Source organism: Cupressus sempervirens, chromosome 2 (genome assembly GCF_028749045.1).
Source record: "Cupressus sempervirens isolate cs-2001-9-10 chromosome 2, ASM2874904v1, whole genome shotgun sequence".
NCBI classification, from domain to species: Eukaryota; Viridiplantae; Streptophyta; class Pinopsida; order Cupressales; family Cupressaceae; genus Cupressus; species Cupressus sempervirens.
The window spans coordinates 274,842,128-274,857,602 of record NC_143119.1 but is presented as its reverse complement, the minus strand read 5'-3'; positions in this window follow the sequence as shown (position 1 = coordinate 274,857,602).

Genomic DNA, 15,475 nt, shown 5'->3' with positions numbered 1-15,475 from the left:
ATACTAGGGAGTGTCATCACATGGCTGCTTGAGTTACCCTGGACTGATCTCTTAAGAGACCACGGACCCTCAAGCGTTGAGTTACCCAGGACTGATTACTCTGAACCCCGGACCCTCAACATCACACATATGGAAACTAGAAAGCCCTCTCAAGAAGATGAGGCACTCATCTCATTCCCATCCTTAGTCTATATAAGCACTAAAGGCATGGGTGGATCAAATATCTCTAACTTATCTTTTTAGTGTGTTTCCCCCATAAATTTTTAATTACTAGATTATCACTTATTCCGTAACTTGCATTAGGTTACCCTGGTACTGACCACTTCGGGTCTCGGACCCCTATGCAAACCACTCCCAAGTCACGTACCTAGACAACCTCTCCTAAGCACATAAACACATAGTTGTGTCCCATACCACAACACCCATAAAGATCAAACTTGGTTCCTTAACAGGCAACCTAATAATAAGATGGCTCTCCCATTCAAGTACACATAAATGCTCCACAAGATAAACCTCATAAATATAATCTCTAATATGAATCACAAAACACATCATAACATCCAGCCACATAAATGGTATAACAAAAATCTCACAAAAACCTTTGGTGTACGTCCTAGACTGGTCAACACCTAATCAACACCAAAAACCCAAATCATAGACAGTATAAGCAAAACAGTATAGTTTCATAGATTGAATTTGATTTAAAAGGACACAATAGGGTTATAGGTAAAGTTTTAGTTCATGTTTTTAATATACGTTTCAAGTTATAAGATTCTTAGTTTATTCCATCCAATAACCCATCTGTTTATTCAATATCAATTAATTATTTAAAATAATAATGATTGTTCTTCCAATAAAATTAATTATTTCAATTTCATTAAAGCCAATATTAAAATAATTCTGAATTCCACTAAGTACACTCTTATATTAATTAATTTTAATTAAATTTCATTTAATTAAACTAATTAATAATATAAAATTAAAATAATCTTACTCATTTATAAAAATTATAAATGTTAATAAAGTCATAATAAAATTCATTAGACCAAATACTAAATAATCATATAATTTACATTATAAAAAAACTTGTTAATAAAATATTATTAAATATTAATAAAATTAACATATTAAAAATACATTAATAAATAATAACAAAGTTTAAGTAAAATTTATTATTAAATATTAATAAATATTAATAAACTTTAATAATAAATAAATAAAAAACAAAATAAAATAAAATGAGAATGGACGTGTTTTAAGGCCCGCCGGCCTGCGCTGTTTTGCGGCCGCAGGTATGACTGCTGCTGCATAGCTGTCTTGCCTGCCACGCTCAGCCCTAGAGGCTATGGCTAGGGTGTGGGAGGTAGGGATGTGGTGGCCTTGCCTCCCCCCCTAAATTTTAAATTATACTTTTTTTTTATTTAAATTTTTTTTTATATGTAAAATAAATAAAAACCATTCCCATAAATTTTAAATTATCTATATATATATATATATATATTAAACCTATCTTTCAATTATGGTCTAATAGAAGAGTTTCTATTAACCATATATATATAAATATATAATGCACAAAGTCCTATTTCAAATTTCAAATTCTTCCCAAACCATCCGATAAAAAGGTTTGTCTAACATTCGAATTTCTCAATTAAATTTACTTGTAAACCTCAAACCCTCTTTCAATTATCTAATAGATACTCGTATTGCTTTATCTCTTATTCAATCCTATGCAATCCTTTAAAAATCATTTCAACGAAATATCCATCTAAGCCACGTACAGATATTTCTCAAACAAGAACAATATTGCATACCCGAAACACAACACATGCAAAAGACACGGAGCAGACAGAAATTTGAAAAGTGAAAACTACTATACAATTAAACCACAAGATCCTACCTGGATCTAATGCTAAATAGTGGCAGCTAGAAAAAGATTCCTACTGCAAGTGAAACCCTTCAAGCTACGAAAAATTTCCTTCTTTTCCAAACCCTCTAATTTTCTCTTCAAACCTGTGTGTGTCCTGAAATCTGTGTCTGAAAAACTCCCCCTTGAAAAATGAACCCTCAAATTTTGATAAGGAGTTCTCTTCCTACAATCGGGGCACTCATTGTGTATTTACCCGAGAGGTCTCTTGATCAATTTCGTTAACTCTAAAATCCACCTTTATTTATCTTATCTTTCATATTTTCATGCACATTAAATGGATTATTAAATCTCTTTATTTAATTTTCACTCAACTTCTATTTTAATCAATTTATAACTTATAAATCTCATGCGCACTTAATGCGATTAAATATCTTTATTAATTTCATATGATTAATCTTTTCAATTAATTTCTTTTATTTTCAACTCATGCATAATTCATGTGAACTATAATCTTTATGATAATTAAATATCTTTTCACTTTTAATTTCATTTTTAGAAAATTAATTGATAAAATATTTATTAACTTAAATAACAATAATATTTAGCATTTATTTAAAAAAGCACTCTAAATATATTATTATTAAATTAAATAAATATAATCACGTTCTAAATTTAAACTTGAACTTTTATCTCAAATATTTAATTCTCTCTTATTTAATTAATTCATTCATGCACAACTAATTTCCTTTCTAAATTAAAATATTCTTTTATTATTCCTTCATGCACTTTAAGTGAATTATTAAATTACTTTATTTAACTTTCCACTTTACTTTAAATTAATTTATTAACTTAAATCTCATGTGCACTATAATAAAATATCTTAATCAAGTTCACATATTTTATCTTTTAAATTAATCTCTTATATTTAAAACTCATTCATGCGAACTTAAATCATTTTTATAATTTAATATCTTTTTCCATTTTAATATATTTTGAACGTTTAATTTGATAAATATTTATTAACTTAAATAACAATAATATTTAGCATTTATTTTAAAATGAACTCTAAATATATTATTATTAAATTAAATTAATATTATCATGTTATAAATTTAATCTTAAAACTTTTATCTTCCAATTCAATTCTTTATATTTAATTAATTTCTCAATTAATTAAATATTCAAAAAGTCATAATAATTCTCCATTAAATTAAATCATTAATTTAATCTTTTAATTAGACTTAATTAATAGAAATTCATCAAGGACTCACAAAACAACATACGCACCAAAAATACTCACGGGTTTAAAAAGGGTAGATGGTCTGTTACGAGTCCTCCTTGTAGGACAAGTATTATAGGATTATGGCTAGGATTGGACCGGATCATTATCTTCCCATTCTCACCATTTGAGTATTTGTAATAGGGCACGCTCATCCTGGCAATTTAAGGAAGTCGATGCTCGATACCTGCATCCTGTATAAAAGACAAGCATGTACATGTATATAATATATCTAAACTAAACAGACAATGGTGGGGAGTGGTTCATCGTGTAGATCCTGACTAGCAGGTGACTACGACTCCCTCCCTTAACCACATCAAACACGTCAGACAGAAAGATAAAATAAACACACACACCATACACATGCAAGTATGGGGTAAGTATCGTAAAAATCATAAGTCTAATATCAAATGCGTACATATAATAATGCATATCTATCAATACAACATAATCATCATTAAAGACATCATGTTAACATTTTTATGAAAGAAACCACATTTACTAACTAGGATCATCAAAATACCATTAACAACACATGAATGAAATCAACTAAGCAATAATAACCGATGCATTTGTAATTCAAGACATGAAATAATATCATAATATTGTAAATCCAATATCTCTAAACTAATCAATGCATAAAATCAACCTAAAAGAATTTGACAATGATAACATAGATGCGAACTAGGGGCAGGCACTACATCACCAACTAAGCATGTGTCTTTTTCCAACATTCTCTATGGTGAATTCCAATTTGAATTTATTTTAGATAATTTGGGCATGTACCTTTTACTTTTTCTCTGCAACCCTAGCCTTGAGTTTGCACTCAGAATATTGATAAAAGAGAACTGATTAGCCTGTACATGAGTTGAATATATCTAAATATGGATTTTGAAGCATTTTTTATGATAGCCACATTAAAAATATGCTGCAACCAGTGCATTGCATGGCGCAATATCTTAAACATTTTATCAAACACTTATTGGGCATCATCGATTGTATAGGATTTTGCATACAATTAGTAATGATTTGTGACAAATGCGATTGTAAATATGGTGAGATGCACTCAAAAAAATTATGTGTTATAGGTATAAGATTTATTAAACTATTATTTTTAAGATGCATTTTAATACTAAGATGTTATTTTAAAAGATTTGAAGTTTCATATTTAGAATATTGTTTTATAATTTTGCATTCTTTTATCTCTTACTTATTCTAAGACATTTTAGGAGAAAACTATATTGCATCTTTAATAATTTTTTGTATTATTTCTTATGTTAAAACTTTAGGAATAGAACATATGTTTTTAACCATATCTAATCTATAAGTACTTGCCGATAGATATCCATTACAAAATAGTTATAATTTAATTTATTACATCTAAAATTATTTATATTTCTTTTTATCTACATTTATTTAGTATTTTACTAACTAAAGCTTTTTATTTTAATTTCTATAAAAAATAATTTATATATCTAAATATTATAATTTAAATAAATATTTTATATGGTATTCATTAAATTGTTTTAAAAGTATATTCTGTTTATAATAAGATTTAAACTTTTGACATGTAGATGGTTGTTAAATTTAACCTAAAAGAATAAAAACTAACATTAACACACGCACACCATCCCACTCCACTCATTCTCCCATTTTATAATGCCTATCAACATGAAACTAATACTTTTTATGAGTTATTTTTTATTAAGTTGATTGGGTGTTTAATATTCTTATGTTTTTGAATTTAAATGCACTGATTTAGATTTTTTATATTTTAATAATATATTTTTTAATTATATATATTTTTGTCATTCAATTAAAAATAATATTACTTATGTTATATAATCTATAATTGTTAAACAAATATCATTATTATAAAAATATTATTATTTTCATATTATAATTTATTTATAATAGTATAGTATATATAAAATAGAAAGTAATTATATTTATAAATAAAATTTAAATTTAGATTAATAACATTTTTATTAATTAAAATAATTTATATACTATCATAAATTTATTAAATTCATATTAGATTTATATAAAAACTATAAGTAAGTACTAAGCCACTATGTGACACTTGTTTAGAAGAAGAGGATGTTATGACTCATTATAAAAGAATGATTTGTTTTATTTCAGAATAGACAATACTTATAATGTAAATATTACATAAAAATTAAAGAAACTAATAAAACTAATCCACAAATACTATTAAAATAATACCTTTAATTTAGAAATAATTAACTTATATAAAATATGATGTTACACTATAATATGCATTATTTGATGTCAAATTTTGAAGTAAAAGTTTTAGATCTATTTGAGACTTACTTGGGTACAAGAGTAGTCTTGTATTGTGACCCATGTGTCTATTTCTATATTCAAGGAATAAAAAATGATATTAAATGTCAGTTCTATAAAAATTAACTAACCTAAATGACTAGGGCATCCTTTAGTGGGTCATGGGAAATTATCACCTTAACAAATATGCTTCAATATTGAGTTCTAGATTAAACAAGTTGTTCATAAGAACTATCAAAATTGTCCACAAATATGTTAGCTTATACTCATAGACATGATAGCCTTTATGTCGCAACCCGTTTGTTCACAAACTGAACAAATTGGAAAACATCATGCCACATGGTTTTTGCTTCAAATTTTTGTTACAAAATTCATTAATGGAAAATTTATTAATTAGGAAAGAAAATTGCAGAGTTGTTTGGATATATGCATCGAATCAGTAGGGTCAGTTAGGGGGAAAGGTAGTTGAGCTGCTTCTGGAGATTTCAATGTCATATTATGCAAAGCCCTTCTTCTGCAGATTGGTGGGTAACACAGCACATTTGTTTGGATAAGCCTTCATCTTTTTCCACTGTGAGATCCGAAATGGCAAAAATTCAGATGGGAATGGCTTCAGGGTTTTCACTGAGGTCATATGAGAGCCTCAAGCCAGCTGTTTCAGTCCACGGACGGCCTGCCTATGCCCCTCTTAAGTAGTTCCTTACGGAAGTGCTTGACAAAAACACAAGGGGGAACATTGCTTCCTTACATGGCACAAAATAAGCCTTAGGGTAGCAAGGTAGCCGCTATGGGCGATGGCAAAGTGGCTGGTAAGAGAAGCATCAACTTTTAGTTCAGGAATGCAATTTATTTGTGTGATTAGGGAATCGACAACTAGAGAAAGAGGTATCGCAATAACCGAAATTACCAGGTTCCACTCTTTAATTGGCATATGCTTTGTGTTGAACAAATTATTCTCCTTTTTATGGAAGCTATACTCTTGTTGTGTGCTTGGTATCACTTAAATTGGGGCCTTTGTATTTGAATTGTTTTTTAAATCTTCGATGCATATTGTGTGGAGATTAAGCTAGCCTCTTCTTCATAGCTTGAACTTCAACAATTACAGTGATAATCACAAAAGTCTATTTTCTCCAAGTCCAATGGCATTCATAATATCATACAAAATTCATATGTAATTCGAATAAGAGAGTGCAATCAAGATTTTCCTTTAGTATTCGACATCATTTTATTGGTTAGACATTGTGATATACGTAATCTACTTGAGTTTTGATATAGACTTCAACCTGATTAATCTTTGAGCGTCTAAGTCAACCTTGGATTCTTCTTCTCATGTGTATATTTTTCCCTACTTGCAGCTAGTGTAGGACCCATTTGCTGTTGTACCAAAAGCCATGACTATTAGTGAACATGGAACACCACATAATTAACCACTTGTGGGCAGGGGAGCACGTCACATCACCCAACAATCTCCCCCTTGACACGCATACAGGCACTTATGCAGGTCAGGAAGGCACCGGGGAGATTTGAACCCATTACCAAGTCAATACTAGGCTCTGATACCAATTGTAGGGCCCATTTGTCGTTGCACCAAAAGCCATGACTGTTAGTGAACATGGAACACCACATAATTAACCACTTGTGGGCAGGGGAGCGCGTCGCATCACCCAACAGCTAGTAGTGGCCTAATATCCAAATCTACAATATTCTTTCTATGGAGTACCTTGAATTTTGACATTTCTATGCCTTGGATGGATTCATACTTTAGCTTGCATAATTTGGAAATGGTTTGTAAGAGCTACTATTATTTGCACCGTTCATTGGTTTCTTGCTGCCTATGATATGTCAGAACACTCGGTTGCTTTAAAGTGCTACTTTAATTCTTGAACGGAAGCCAGAAAAAGGCTCCATGTAACTTTCACTTTATATTAAGTAAAAGGGTGTAAAACTTGTTTAGGTCAAGGTAATGTTGTTGATACCCTAATTTGATGAAGAAAAAGTTAAATATATCACTTCCATCGAATTACAACTAATTAGTGAAGTGCAAATAAGAATTTTGAAATATCATGTTTATTGAGACTAAATTGTGACTTTGTTTCCCCCTTTTTTAAAACTATGCTCTGTTGCTTTGTGTTTCATCTAAGCGCTAGCTTCTACATTTCAAGCTAGCTGCTAAACATTAGACATCCATTACTTCACTATATAATGATCTTTAGACACTGTAGATGTATTTAAAATCTATGACATATGGTGCATGCCATTCAGGCTTTTAGTGTCATTACGAAAGGGAAGCAACCTTATTTTAACTACAAGGACGTATGTAATCGAATCATTAGATTGAAGAATGAAAATAATTTGCCATCATGGGCTATAAAGTTCTATGGTGTGTTCCTATCTGTATGAGTCATGGACATATTGACATCAGTTGAAGGGTGAGTTATATAGATTTTTCTTAAACTTCACTTCAAATTGTTTCATGTTTGGATCATTCATGGACATATTGACATCAGTTGAAGGGTGAGTTATATAGATTTTTCTTAAACTTCATTTCAAATTGTTTCATGTTTGGATCATTATGCTCTAGATTAGATCAAAATGAACAATTACTAGATCAAGTTAGCTCCACCCATAGTTTTCTCTCCAATCTACAATTGAGATTTACACTTACAAACCATTGAAACAATTGCTCAAGGAAAGATATACTCACAAATTAACATTTTTCAAAATTATGTCCTAACAATGTGTAGAAGGGTGTTGTATGTGAACTATTAGGAAAGGGTAGGAAATGAATATGTTGTATTTATTTTCTTTTATTTTCACATTCATGTTGTAACTAAGGCTAAGTGCTTGGGTAAAACTATGTAATGCATATGCATTTTACATTATTATAATTGTGGATTTCAGCAATCCAATCTTGTCCATATTTTGGGGATAATGACAATCTAGTTATCAACACTAGCATTCATTGCACTTGCAAACATCTTAAATACCATTCAAAAGTTTAGAAGCAACACATAATAGCTTGTGATGAAATGAAATGAATATGTTTTACATATGAAAAATAGAATACACTTTTATTCACATTATGTGTTATTAATCATGGGCAATCTACTATAGAAGTCATGCACTATGACATCTTTTAAATTATCCATGTTTGATATGGAGTGGATTCTATAGAATGGTGGGAAGTGACTAAAAAGTGAGTTTTTCTATACAAATACAATAAACCATGGATAGATGGTATCATCTAAGTATGTTAACGACTATGTGTTACACAATTCCATTACTTCTCTTGGTTTTACTTGTTTAGACTATCTCGTTGTTGGGTTGGGTATCTTTCATGTCTGAAAAGATTTTGAGGAAGCTAATCAGCTTTGTTGTAGGGTGGTAAAGCACTCCTACAATATTCTCACCCTTGTGTTCTTGGAGACAGATTTTGGAGCTCATTTCAACTTGGTCATCATGGTTAGACTATCTGGTACCCAATATTTGGTATCGGTAATCTAGTAACAAAATTATGTTTTCTTTTAAATTTGAGTATATATGCATATGTATCATTTTTTTTAAAGTTAATGATAGTTAATCAACTAATGTTGACTGGTCAATATTCAAAAGACCTTTACTCTCATTGAATTTTCCACATTTTATGGAGATTTCTAATGTGTCAATGGTTTTTTAGGGGTAGTCTTTACACTTTAGTTGATAAATAGAAAGACAAAAAATGTAATTTTGAAGTTTTAGTTTATATTGCATGCTTGACACTTAGGCATTTTCATAAAATCCTATGTATTGTAGTCGGACAAACATAAGCTAGGTAGTGATAAACCTAAAACCCCTTTTTTCTAATTTTCTACTTATCAAAGGAGACGTTTATCATACAGTTCAAAAAGGTAGAGTTTCAACAAAAAATATTATATAACCTTTTTAAAGTTGAATTTTGTTTGAATTGGGATGATCCAAATTGATTTCTATCTCAATCGATTCACAAAGTTAAGAATTATTTGTAACTTTTCTTTATTGCTTTGCACATATACAAAAAAAACTCACTTCAACAATAGGAGGTGTGGGTTATTTTAGAATAATTGTTAAGGGATAAAGTATGTATCTAGACTATTTGGCAGAATGTGGAAAATTTTTCATAGATTGAAAAATGGCTTATATCAACTAGAACAACTAATGTTTAATTCTATGAAGATTGAATTTTACAATAGCTATGATTGCATTAATAGCTATGTGTCTCTTTGTATGTACAAAATTTTAGGATATGGGGAAATCAAGTATTTGGAAATTAACTATTAATAATTACTTTAATTAGCTAATGACATGTGATAAAATTAAAATAAATTCACATTTTTTTACTCTACTTCCTATATCTTTAGCATACCCATTCAAACAAACCAAGGTGTAATTGATAGTATGCAATAAAATCAAAGAGCACTTGTTTCTTTCTACTCTTTCATTTTTCACTTCATTTTTGTGTAGGAAGTTTTATTAATGGTAATATAATCTTAAGTTTTAATAATGTGTACTATACTTTATCTATAAATTAGGTTTGTTAGATAGTTTATTATATCTATTAAACTTAAAGTAGAAAAAAAAAATAGAATCCTGATATTTGTCATCTCCACTCTGCAAATGAAACCAAACTTTTACAAATGATTGAAATATTAAATATTAAGTAAATATATAATAATAAAATGATGTTATTAAGACATAATTAAATAATATATAATAAGATATTATTATTGATATGTTTACCCATTATATACATTAATACCCACTTAATATATGTGGTAAATATCATAATCCTAATTAAAATTAAAATGAGCATATTATAATATTAAGCAAATAAATTTCAAATGATTCATCAATTATAAATAGCATGACAATGAAAATAATCCTTCTAATTGCTTGATACTACAAAATAAAGTCATCTAAATGATAAGAAAAATGAGATGAAACTAAGTAACCATAATAGATATATTTATATAAGTATGTAGTTTTATTAAATATATTTATATATTTTTGATTTAATGGTAAAAATATATTATTATTAACAATTCAAGCTTAAATTTAGCCAAAAAAGTAATATGGAGAACCTTCCTAAAAAAGGGAATCCATTCAATCATATAACTCATATAATATATAAAATTCATAAATAAATAATAAAAATTTAGACATATTTCAATTATCTAAAAATAATCATTTGTGATTGGTGAAAATTAATTCACTAATAGGACTAAGTGAATACAATTGAACATTTTTAGAACAAGTACAATAAAAGGGGAGTAAGTATAAAAGAAACACAAATAATATATATACACCAAAAATAACAATGGAAACTAAAACATAAATATTTGTTGATAAAAGATATTAGGTGGTATGCTAAAATGGAAAAGGGGATGTAAGGGTGAAAATGGAGAAAAGCATGAGATATATAAATATGAATAGAAGGTGATAAAAAGATAAGAGTTGAAAACTCAGCAACAATAAATACCTAGATAGATTTTAAATTGAAGCAGCAAATAAACATAGGATAAAAGGAGTAAGAGATGAAAAGCCATCCGATCAAATAAGGAATAATGCAAAAGGGTATGAATTAAGGAATAGTGATATACGATAAAGAAGAATATAAAAAGATTAGCAAGGTAAGTTTGCCACCAGCATTTCAATCATAGAATATATTTGGATGTTTTTATTTTTAAGATTTAGCAATTAATTAACAAAAGTTTAAATATTATCAATAAAACTTCTTACATAAATATTTAGAGTTAAGTTATATATTTGCAAGAGTTTATTGTAAACATTAATTATTAATTATTATAATTATAAAATAATTTACTTTTAAGTATTTTATATATAAATTTGAGAGGTTGAATCAATTTTGAATTTTCTATTAAATTATTTTACATGAAGAGAGGGAGATCTTGAGTTCCTCTTCACTTTGAAATGAGAGTTCATGATTTGGAGATTAAGAGTTCAACTTCCAATCATGGAGGGGCTTTAGTTTTGCATTTGGAGTTATAGTTTTTATTTGTTGAGGTTTATTTGAGTTAATTAGAGTTTATAACTACTTAGATTCATTCAAATGTGAATTTTCTTTTGTCACACACTTACAAAGTTAAAGGAGTTGTCACAAGACTTCCCTTGAAATTATATCCTATTATGCCACTAGAATTTAAATGCAAGTCCACCCAATAGTATAACTATTGAAGATCCCATAATCTTGACACCAATATCTTTCTCTTTATTTAGTTCATTTATAGTTTAATAATAGTTGAGAGGAAATTCAAAGAAGTTAACTAATAATTATGTATTGATAGGACAAAAATTCCATTACTGAGCAATAAAAGTTGTAAAAATATTAAAAGAATGCATTAATATGATAAACTAATTCATCGAGCATTCAAATAGTCATTTGTTAGGTTGACTACTTATTATTAACCAATTTTTAAGTTCTTTATTTGATTATTTATTTAGTCATTTATCTTTCTCTAACCTTGTGATTTTACCCAATGACCAAATTAGTCATTTATTTAGTCACTTATACTTGTATATTGCAAAACATTACTAGAATTTGATCACTTTTAGTCACATGACTAGATTTTTTAGTCATGTAGTCATTTCTTTGCCAAAATTCTACTAGTGCTTAGATGTGAATGTAAATGCAAATGTCCATGCACAACATAGCATATACATTTCAAAAAATATTACCAAAAAATGGTGGCTATGTTGAAAAGTCACCAAGCCCAAAAATACACCAAAAATACAACACATGTCAAATGTGTAAAAAAATTCTATTTGACCACCTAGTGGATATTTCAGCACTACACCCTAAATTACACATAAATCAAAACAATTAATCATAATTCTTATATTATACACTTAAAGTATATTAAATTTTATGAAAATAAAGTTTTATAGTCAATTTCAAGAAAATTACAGCTTCACCAATCAAGCCATTTTTTTTTAATAAGAAAATTATAGTTATAAGTTGTCATCCAAACTTTTCCTATGAATTTGTGGTAAAACCTAGTGAATTTCATTCCTTTAACTTATACTAAATTTTTTCATGGAATTAGCATTTTTTTTTCTAGTACCTCTCTCATAGATGGTGAATGACAATGTAAATTATTTGCAATCGTTCATTTGATGATAGTGCTTTGTTGAGAGCTTCCAAATCTTTCCACAAGTTTAATTCATTAAGTAGAAAAAATATTTCGAGATGTTTCCTTTATTAGTCTTCTAAAACATTACAAACTGATGAAATAAAAAATCATTCTCCTATTGGATACAATTGACTAATCATGTGTTGTCTTTGATGTTACAAAAATGTCATATCAATTGACAGTCAGTGCATACCGAGCTCACTTGGTTAGTGAAGATAGTTTTCCTTGTCTATTGAGCATTCTTGAGTTTACTCTAAATAGAAGCCAGTGTCTACCGAGTTCACTCAGGCATTAAAGGAATTCAAGCAGAAAAGAGTGTTAACCGGGCTCACTCTATTAACTGAGCTCCTATTGGCTAACATAGGAAATCACTTTAGAATTAGTTTCTACCAAGCTGGGTCGGCTTACGAAGGATTTTTTTATTTTGGCATGAGATGATTAAATGTTTTATGTATTGATTCTAGCCAACTATGATGATGAATATTGGTTATTCTAATTTGCATTTGAGCTAACTTGATAATCTGAAAGGTATAAATAAAAGGTCAAGTTGTGATTTCAAAGTGTGTAATGTGTCAATGACTGAATTGAAAAGGAGATAAGAAGAGAGGAAGAAAACTTGAAGGATAAGTAGGTATCCTTATGGAGCAAAAAAGTATTATTCGATCAAGAAGGATCAAGTATGAACTAGAACAAAGATCTATAACCAACAATTCAGTTGCATCACATTCATGTCATTTCATTGTTACTTTCTAACTATTATAATAGTGATCTAAAATGTCTTAACAGAGTTGGTTTAATAGCCATTCTATAAATCCTCTAACAAGGTGGTAATTCCATTAAATTATTTTAAGACCTCTTTCAAGGCCACTCCTAATAGGGTGATTAAATTCTTTAATAGGGTCACACCTAACAATATGTTTTGTAACCTTTAATAGGGTTGGCTCCCAAAAGGGCTCACTTCAGAAGAGTGAAAAATAGTAACTAGTTACATTGGTGCTTTTTCCTAAATTGGGTTTCCACATTAAATCCTATTATTTATTTTATGCTTGCAAGTTAATTACATATATTTAAGATCTACTGAAATAATTCACACTCTGCATTTACTGAGCTACAACAAATTTTGTATGTTTACCGAGTATCATCAATAATCAATTTTACCAGTCTAAATTTTGTAGATGACATCTAAGGGATCTAGGATTTATTTTGGATTGTAACTAATTCACCCCCCCTCTCAATTACTCTTCTTATATTTCCAACAATTGGTATCAGAGCTTTTGGTGCTTGCAGAGAAGGTTTCAAGGACCTAAGCTAAAGATTAGGATGTCTTACAAAGAGAGATTCCAAAGCTAAACAAAGAAAACTTTGCAACATAGAAAGGACTTATGAGGCTTCATCTGGCTACCACCAATGATTTAGGTTGCAAATATCTTGATGAAGAATATAAAACTCTCACTGGAAAATTATCAGTTAAAGATATTGCTAAGAAAAAGAACCATAACATCATGATGATTGACATTGTATGTGCTCTCAGTTAATTTGATGAGGATAAAGACTACAAAAATGCTTTTGATATGAGGAAAAAAGTAAAGGAAATCTATGGAGGAGATGACAACATAAGAAGAGCCAAAGCAGAAATCCTTAGAGGACAATTTGATCAAATGAGGATGAGAGAAGATGAAAATGTTGCAAAATATGTGGAAAGGATCAAGGCCAGTATAAGTAATATCAGAGCATCAAGAGGAGAGATCAAAGAGGAAACTGATGTAAGTAAAATTCTCAGAACTTTGCTTCCCATCTATGCAATTAGAGCATCTGCTATTAAAGAAAAGAGATGTGATCCAAATAACAAGATAGGTTTGGATGCCCTAGTAGGAAGATTGACAACTTTTGAACTAGACAATTTTGACAACTATGTTCTTGCTTCCAAGAATATTGAGTTTTCATTTGAAGCTAAACTCTTAGTCAAAGAAAAGGGCAAGAAAATAAAAGACAATCAATTAGGAAGTGAGGAAGAAACTAAAGAAAGTTATGATAGTGATCTTGAAATTGTTGAAGCTCTACTTGCAAAGAAGTATTTTAGGAGCAGAGGAAAGTACAATGGTAAAATTCCTTTAATCTATTTTTCTTGTGAAGAAATTGGTCATATTGCTACCAAGTGTCCAAACAAAAAAAAGAAAAAGAAAAGAAAAGCCACAACTACAAAGGCAAGAAGGAATCCAAAGGTCACAACTCATACAAAGACAAAGGTAAGAAAACTTGTTTTATAGCTAAAGATTCTAATGGCAGTGAAGATGAAATAGTGTATATTGTTGTAAAAGATGGATCTAATGATGAAGGAGATAAGATGACACTTGTCTCTCATGTTAGTAAAAATGATGCATGGATCATTGATAGTGGATGTTCACACCACATGACTGGAGATAAAAAAAAGTTTGAACATTTTGAGCACTATGATGGAGGTAATGTAAGGTTTGGAAACAATGAACCTTGTTGCATAAAAGGAAGAGGTTGTATCTCATTAACCAATGAACTCGTATGTGACAATGCTTATTGGGTTGAAGGACTAAAACACAATTTACTAAGTGTAGCATAGCTAAACAACATTGGATTCAAGGTAGATTTCATGAATGGAAAGGCAAGACTACTAGATAATAGAGGAAATCTAATTAGATCAGGCAAGAAAACAAAAGGTAAGCTATTTTATCTTGGTCTTGGTGATTGTTCATGCTTTATTTCTCATGTAGAAAAAAGTTTTCTATGGCACAAAAGGCTATGTCATGTAAACTTTGATAATATGATCAAGATAAGCAAACTCAGAAAAGTAAGAGGTCTTCCTAGTTTGAAGAAACTTGATGTTGG